This window comes from Rhagoletis pomonella, unplaced genomic scaffold (assembly GCF_013731165.1).
Source record: "Rhagoletis pomonella isolate Grant_MI unplaced genomic scaffold, Rhpom_1.0 Rhpom_scaffold_00002, whole genome shotgun sequence".
Taxonomy (NCBI): Eukaryota; Metazoa; Arthropoda; class Insecta; order Diptera; family Tephritidae; genus Rhagoletis; species Rhagoletis pomonella.
In genome coordinates, this window is record NW_023458556.1 from 80,543,749 (window position 1) to 80,552,947 (window position 9,199).

General features: G+C 39.4%; 1 protein-coding gene across 1 annotated transcript in view; it reads right to left on the reverse strand.

The window, feature by feature from the left end:
• Window positions 1-3,205, reverse strand: part of LOC118734102 (dopamine D2-like receptor) — a gene marked incomplete at its 3' end in the record, with an annotated part of 499,124 nt that extends 495,919 nt beyond the window's left edge. The window contains 1 exon segment of the mRNA XM_036463808.1: window positions 2,836-3,205.
• Between the last annotated feature and the right edge of the window lie 5,994 nt (window positions 3,206-9,199).

Here is a 9,199-nt window from a genome sequence, read left to right on the forward strand (position 1 = left end):
TTTTTTTGTGTCATTTCAATACATGAAATTTTCCCATCAAATTTTATCGAGTGAAATGAATTTATAATGTGATCATTATTATTAAGTATACCGGATACACTCGCGTTGCCACCTAAAAACATTTATTGTGCTAAACCCTAATTTCAACGACTCCCACTTTGGGCTATTTAAGAAGTTAGGCACATGGAAGGGTGCCAGGTTCCAAATTTGTAATGGAGAAGATAATCGTTCTTCAAGACGTATCAGTCTGCGATACACGATACGTGGGCATAGAATATGCTTTGGTATTTCGTCTGCCAACCCAAATACCTGCAGTCCATATATACAGAAAGTTCCATGTTTTTTTTTCAAATGGTATTTTAACTTTCATTATCCTATCAGATAGCCTTTAAAAGCTCTTTGATCGTCCCGGTGAAATTCAAGGAGTCTTTCGGAGTTGTAATGGAAGGACTCTATTTTATTGTGTAATTCTCCTAAGTAGCTCTGCAATGTATCCTTTAAATGCCCTACCTAAAGGCTTGGGACCATGCAAGTGCATTTGAGCTCCACGATTTGCGAGCCAGTCAGGCTTTTCATTGCCTTCAAAACCTTCATGTCCCGGCATCTACCACAGCGTTATTTTATTGCTAGCTTCCATGTAGTTGACATACATACGTTTATAACACGCCTAATCTCTCATAAAAATACTGGGAATTCAATGGCATGGATAAAGGCCATGTCTAAAAAAACGCGTGACCGAATTTTAAATCGAAAGCTCGAAACATATCAGGGACCAATCACCATATTCGCAACATTTGACTCCTGAACTAAAGAATAACGCTTTCTAACATGTGCGTCTTTGGGCTCGGCTTCCATTTGAAAGCAGAGTCCTCTACTGGCAAACAGATATATGATCTACAAATATCTCATCATGCCTGTTATTTTATATAACGCAGCGACGTGAACGATGTAAAACAAACATAAAGGGGCTATTGAGGTTTTCTAAGAAAACAATTAATGGTACTGTTCCCTCGAACGATATGTTCCGACGGAGATTTAAAGACGAGGTACGAAATTAAACAAAAAATTGCTACATATTAGCTAATGTATTTGAAATATATTTTACCACACAGATATGAGTTATTTGCCATCTTTTATTCGCATGTTAATTGTTATGCGGGAGAAATACTTTTTTTCGCGGAAAAGTTATTTTTCAACTTTTAAATTTATTTTGCTTAATGGAGCAATAATTTGTTTGTAAAAAATATTTGTCATCCCTTAATTGTTATGAAGTAACTTTTTTGCACAAAATTTATAAATCTTAAGTCCCTGGTTCAAAAACGTTAACGTTGTAGGTCATGCGTACTAGTTTAAGAACGAGTAGATTGAGCTAATTAGGCTCGCTTTTATTAAGATACCCATTGTAAAATTTCACAAATCATTTTAAAGTTGGCATAGTAATGATTCTGCTACTTTCGACTTGGCCACAAATACATACATATTTATATTTTGACGGCTTCCCTCTGGCTTTACTTTTTTCTGTTGTGGATTTGGCGAAATAAAATAACGTTGCTTTGGTTTTCACTAAGGGACTTAACCGTTTAGAGTTATAGTTTGTGGCAGATGCGGCTGCTCAAAAAATGCAAGGTCTGAACAAGGGCAAAAAGCCAAAAAACCGCATAAGACAGTGAACAGTGAGAGTAAACACTAATGAGTAGACCAACTTGGACGGAATATGTGTACTAAACCAGAAGAAAAACATAACGGCTTCGACAAACATCGAAATGAACACACATAAATACATATATATATACATATGTACAATCAAATCGAGGTTACAGGCAAAAGTAGAAGGACAATGTGACGCGGAATGCGCTATTCCTTAGCATTTTCTGTGGTTGTTTATTAAATCACAGCTCTTTTCCACGACAAACAATTATGTATAACGAACCAAACACCTTCAAAAAAGTGAATATGTATACCGTCGCCACAGTTACGCCAAGCACGTTGAATTGCTTCAATGTGAGATACCCAGTCACTTGTTACGCATACGCATAGCATACGCGCCCGCAGTGGAAACTGATTGTTGAATACAAAATATGTACAAGACTATACATACATATGTACATACACAACTACTCGTTTGTATTCTTGTAACCTTACATACATATATATATCTAAATTATAAGTTTTCGTTCTTAGAAGGGTATACGCATCCATCCTAAATTGCAGTAAATATGAGTATGCATGGGTGTGTTTTGGCGTTTAATTGTAATTCCGGGTACACTCCCCAGCATTCAAAATGGGAAACTCAAATCAACAGCACTCGAGCACAAACCTTCGTACACATGCATATACATATGTACATACATACATATGTATATAGATATGTATGCAGCTGTGTTCACGCATAAATACAAATGGGAATTTCATTTCTGTAATCGTACGACGTTACGCGTATTGCTTATCCTATTTGTACACACATGCAGCAGTTGGCATGATTATCTGTTGATTGTAGCGGTATTTGTTCGCAGTCTCATTCAAGTATCTGTTTTTATTCTATTCTATGTCGCTCATTTGCCGCATTAACACATCCGCATGGAGAATTTCACGGATAAGTAAAATGTAGCTGCCTCGATTTAGACACCATTTTGCCTGCAGCATGATTCTCTAAAGTGCTTTTTTGTGTGTGCCTTTAAAAAGACCAGAAGTGTGTATGGAAAATCTTGCTTATACATATGTATATAGCGTATTGTATTTTCTTCTGCTGATATGTGCTTGAGTTAATGATTCGTGTGTGTGTTTGAATTTAAATGGATTAAATTAGTTAATTTGCACGATTAACCATTAATTTACTACTGGTTGCTGGCCATAGAGGCTTCTCTTCGTTGGGGCAGAAGCCACCGCAATAAATAAAAGCTCACTTTTTCAAGTAAAACTTCTAAGCATCACTTCCGCAACAGAAATAATCACTCTTTTGTTGTAATAATTTTCACATCGCATTTTGAGTAATTTATTTCCTTTCACTTTCAATCACTGAAACGCACTTTTTTGTTTAATTTTCATTATCAATATAACTTTTCCACACTTGCACTCCTTCACCCGATTGGTCAGTCGTGATAAAAATTTTTCTGCCGTAAAGGAGAGTATGTTTTTTAGGCGACACGACGCGAATTATTCACTGTCCTGCCGCGTTGCAAGTGCCGTAAAAACGTGCGACCACATCCAGATTTCAAAACCGACTGTGGCGCCACGAACAACATTTTAATATTTCGTATCGTCGCCTGGGTAAAAGATTGTCGTAAGCGTTATACGTACGTGCGTAACATACGACAATCTTTTTCCAATGCGACGGTATGTATCAGGTGGCTTCGTAGATTCGCACGATTCGGCGAGCCGCTTTTGGCGCTCATCCCAACAAGTGTGCTACCTTTGGTTGGCCCAGTGTATTCACACAATAGCAGACGCCCAGTGCATTACATTCCACACGATTTTCGGACTTACGTACATACATATGTACAACTCCGAAAACCCCACATCCTTAAAGAGCGAAATACACAACACCAGCGGATTGACAAACCAAGCGAAATATCCCTCTGTTTGAAGGTTTGACAAGCCGTTAGAGGGAAATTTGAACAAAAATCAAAATTTTGTGATTTTCTGGCCGCCAAGTTTACGTTTGGTCAAACCGCTTTCGTTGTGAATGATAAATTCGCATCATTTGCGACGGGATTTTCACCGAGTTAGCACGTAAGAGAGGAAAATGAAAAAAACATTACGGGTATTCTCTGAGTCTTGCAAAGCCCTTGCATGGTGCACCGATTGCACGGATTGCACGGTAAAAACCGGTTTTCGTATGGGACAGCTTTGCAAACCGTGCAATCCGTGCACCGTGCAAGGGCTTTGCAAGACTCAGAGAATACCCCTACTATTTTTAACAATGTGAACCGGAAGAAAAATAAAAATTCTTTGGTTCCACGAGTGATGTTTGCAGTGGGTTTGAAGTATATTTGACAAGCTGCTTGTGTGGTGTACTTCGCTCTTTAGTCTCTCCGTTGGCAACTCACTTGTCGTTGTTATTAAGAAGATGTTTTTTATTGCTACAAAACTTGCACACATACATGCGCACACCTATAGTTGATTTGTGCTCCTTTCAATTGCTCGTCCTTATGCATGCATGAATTGTGTTGAAGCATTCGGTCGTACGCACTTGATTTCGATATTAGAGACGTCACACCTTTCTCGATTGCCACCAGTGTTGCCATTTTAGCCGTTTTCCGGCTAGATTTAGCCGGTTGCGATAGCAAACAGCCGGAGAAATTTCGATTTAGCCGGCACCCGATTTGTTAGCCGTTTTGCAGAGAAAAATTAGCTATTTTTAGCCGATTTTGCTATTTGCCTTGTTCTCTTAAATTTCAAATATGTATATGTGTCTCCATTTTTGACTAAGCGACCCAAAATCTGTTAGAAATGGCTACTAGCCTTATCGTGGAGAAAATTTTCATGTCAGGCTGGATTGTATGAAATTGGGCCGATTTCGCTTATTTTTATTTTAAACGAAGAAGGAATTTTCTTCATAAAATGTTTGTTATAAATGTCTTAATTTTAAGTGTGAAGTTTTATTCGCAAACTTAGAAAATAAGAAATTGTTTCACTGTTAAGACTCTTAAGATGCGTTTGTGTTTGGATATAGCGCCAACAAACAGAATAAATATTACATGTAGATATTGTCTTCCCAGATAGCGCATATTCAATTCTGCCTAAATTAAAAAACCTAATTTTTGCCCACTCCTAAAGGTTTAAGGTAATGGAAAAATTGATATTTTCAAGCACTATGTACACATATGTATTTTTTTAAACAAACGTTTTTGCTGAGAACTTATTCAAATTCCAAAAACCGAATGCCAACTTGAATTAAAGGAACCAACACTGAAGTGAGTCAAAATGAAAATAAAAGAGCACAAATTTCTATGTAAAGCAAAACTCTCTGGGAATCCTACGAGACATCTTCCGGCCATATGACCGGTCATCTTAATGGGAGATCTGCAGTCTTTTAGCATCATATTTTACATCAGAATTGAAGGGATTTCTGAAAAATCTGACCAGTTCTTTTGTGTAACTGTTGTGTGTGCATCCCTTGTCAACATATGGCCTCGGTTGATGTTAACTTAAGGTCGTTGTTTTACTGCCTTAAAATTGAACAGCGTTTTTTATGTGTATTGGTTTCTATTTGAGTGTATTGAGAATCGGTCAGTCTGAAAAGGACTTGTAGGGAAGATAATAGGTTTGTTCGTCGAAAATCCAGCGAGAATTATCACTCAATATAATATCAGATAGTAATAGTAATAAATAGTTTTTTCCCCCCGAGTACCTTTCAAATCATTGCAATTAACTAAATTAATTAAGTAAACAAGTATTAACTTACATTTTTCATTTTAAATCGCTCCAGTTTGTAAATTTTTAAATTTAACGAACTTGTTTATTCAAGTTATCGTCGACAAAAAATCCAACCATGTGCCACAATCATATCTTTTTCCTAATTGCAAATTCTTGCTGGCAAAATTTTTTACAGCTCGAATTTGTAACTTCTCTAGAAGAAATAGTCTTTTTACTCGCGATTTATTTAAATAAAACATGTGAAATTTAGTTGAAATATTTTAGCCGTTTTTAGCCGGTTTTATTTGCCAATTTAGCCGGTTCATCCAAAAAGTTCTGGCAACACTGATTGCCACTCTTCGTGTTCCTTCTCTTTTATGGCTGAGTTTGATTTCTCTTATCCGGCAATGCCAGACAAATTGGCGCTTCCTTGCTCGTCTTGAATTCGCTGATAAGAATTTACAGCGCTGTGTATTTTAGTTGTATATTCATGTACATATATAACTGTTGCTATTGAGAAAATAACGGCTTTGTGTGGGCTGCATTTGGTAATTTTCTCTTACACTTTTACTCTTAAACCATTCACTATTTCTGGTTAAATCAATTAAAATGTAACTTTTAGTTTTGCAATATCTTTAGGGACGATACAATCCCGTTAGTTGCGCAACGTATGTAAATGCCGTATATAGTGGTAAAAAAACAATTCCGCAAATAGCGCAAAGTAACCGCAGAACTCCACAGGCAAACACCGATGGCCTACCAACTGTCATTTTGACGAGCAATGTGATTGCAAGTTTTTGTGTGTGGGCACTTTGATGTCTTCAAATAAGCATTTGCCGCATGACGCCACCAGACAACATTCTCTCAATTTCGGTGTTTAAAAACATTTAAATCTTTAAAAAACTTGCTGAATAATTTCCTAAAACGTAATCATAAATAATCCAATAAGGAACAGACTCTTATTTTGATGTAATATAAAAATTTCATCGATGTTACCACCAGCACGCTTTCTTTCAAATTAAAATATGGCTGTCAAACTATCGAATTGCCTGCAATAGATGTCAAGCAATAAGCGCTGACATATATTGCAGCACATGAGAAATAGGCGGTCTCCATTGGAAATATATTTTGTGACATAGTTGTCACGACATCAGTGTTTTCCTGTGGAGACAGGGCCTTAAGAGGCAAATGATTATATGGGTTACAAATTTATATCTGCTGGGTTTCTTGGCATACCTCTTGGTTTGATAAAAAAGACAATATAATTACATGAATACACAATACATGAAAGGCGCGTTCAGTGAACGACAATGAACTTTTGAATGTACGTGGCATGGTGCGGTGCTCAATATGTTTTTTCTTTTGCATTGGTTGGGTTTGGTTAAGCGTGCAGCTTTACGGAGAATTCACTCGGAGGCCGCGAAGGCCCATTGCGATGCCCATGGGGGGTAACTCCAAGCCTATTCCGACATACTTTTAACCATTTTGATTTTCTGGCGAATCCTAGCAGGCGTTTCCAGAGGAGCTTACCCCAAGGTATCCAGATTCTCGAAGAAATGGTCCCGAAGAAAGTTGAGGCGTTTTCCTCGGAGTGCTGGACACTCGCAAAGGAAGTGCTGGACGGATTCTATCTCCTCCTCATCCCTGAAGCTTCTACAGAAATCGTTATGCGGGGCACCGAACCTGGCGGCCATGTGATCCGTTAGTATTCCTGTGTGGCTTTGAAAGCCTTAATAGACTCCTTGTTCTTCGTTCATCGAGCCGTCACCAGTTGGCCGTTGTGAACATACATGCTTGTCGTGGCACCTCTGCCACCATACCAGCGCGCCATAGGCGAGAACCGGTCTAACTACCGCCGTATAAATCCAGTGTATTATCTGTGGCCGCAGCTCCCAGTCTTTTCCAATCGTAGCTTTACAGGAGTAGAGCACACTGAGAACCTTTTTTCTCCGCTCTTCGGTGTTCCTTTTCCAAGAAAGCTTAGAGTCGAGATTAACCCCAAGAAACTTCTTTTGACAATTCAAAACTTGCTCTATTGGGGGACGGAGTCCGAAATTTGTATATTTTATATCGCTTGGTGAAAGCAACAAGTTTGCTTTTAGTGGGATTAACTGCTTCTTTTTTTGCCCACCCTGTCAGATCGTTGATTGCAGATTGTAGAATCTCGCTGACCGTGGAGAGGAATTTCCCCTCGACCAGAATGACTAAGTCATTCGCATAAGCAACGACTTTAGCGGCTTTCGATGTGCGGAGCAAGAATTCGTTTAGCACGAGGTTCCACAGCAGGGGAGATAACACCCACGTGTGGCTGTTTCTTCTGGTGCTCAAAATATTGTCGAGCTAGAGAGTGATCAGTGGGTCCAGTCCCACGGCCACCATGGAGCATGTAGTGGATTCAAACTTAACATTGTTTAAGACACTTTCTACGTCCAAGAAGCCTACCAGTGGTTCAATGCTTGCTTTATACTACCAACAACCTCGTGCAGGTCTGTTTCAACTTTGCGGTAGGCATGTTGCGCGTCGCTGAAGTTCTCAGGTGTAAGGCGTTGCGTGATCTGCAGACTCAGAAACCTCTCCATTGTTTTGAGAAGTAATGAGAGGTTGATGGGTCTAAAATCTTTTGCAGTACTATGCCCTGCTTTGGGAATGCAGACCACTCTTACCTCCCTCCATGGCTTTAGAATAAAGCTAAGGGGACTCGCCCTATAGATGGTCGTTAGCCAGGGGGTTACCGTGGCGCATGGCTGGAAAGATTCCATGCGGACCCGGATAAGGTTGGAAGGACCTGATAGCCCAAGGCACTTAATCCGCAGTGATGATTTTGTCACTGCCGTGTCTGTGGGTAGTAGGGTGTTCTGTCACAGAGAAGTGGACGTCCATCAGGTGTTCTAGTGTTTCAAGGCTGCTTCGGTGTGCCCTCCTCCTGGCTTTTCCAGGAAACTAGGAGGAGAAAGGTTTTTCGAAGTGCACCTTCTCAGTTGCGCGGCTTCAGTAGTTGTTTCGAGATCTTCGCAAAATTTAGACCACGATATCTTCTTTGCCTTCTTTATTCCCAATCCTCCACGTTCTTAGTGAACTTCGCTTTATTGAAAGCCTTCCTAGCTGCTATCCAGAGCAGCCTTATCTCCGCCGTCCACCATCTTGTGTATCGACTGAGAGGTTTGCTCTCGGGACAATTGCTATGTAACATTTGTTAAGAGAGTTCGTTAGACAGAGGGCTCAACTGTTTACGGGGGGCGCGCTCCAGACACCAACTGGCTGAAGGCGTTGCAATTTATCCTACGAGTATCTCGATAAGGTGTTTGTATCGGTTTGCTTAGGTTAATGGAGACGTGACAGCCCTAAACTCCAACACTGTTCCAGTTAATTACTCTAACCTCCTCCCTTATTATATTGTAGAAAGTGGGGTGATTACACTTGTTACAGGTGGTGAGTTTTGTGGATAATAAGTAACTAAAAAGTGGCTCACCTCTATCGTTGATGTTCAAGCTGTTCCACGCCATGTGGTGTGCATTGGCGTCACACCATCAGCCATCATACTCGTTGCTTCGCCCAAGCATTGAGTTTCCAGAAGGATATTGGCCGTGCATCGTATGGCATGTACGAAGATGGGAGGATGAGGTTGGGTGGTCCCCTCTGCTCTCACATTGCCTTGTTATGTATACAAATCTCAGATTTTTAATTTTGTAATTAGGAAAGTATTAAAATTTGTACTGTACAAAAGGAAGAAGTGTCCCTATAACCTTTAAAAAACTTGCTGAATAATTTCCTAAAACGTAATCATAAATAATCCAATAGGTAACAGACTTTTATTTTGATTTAATATAAAAATTTCATCGATGTT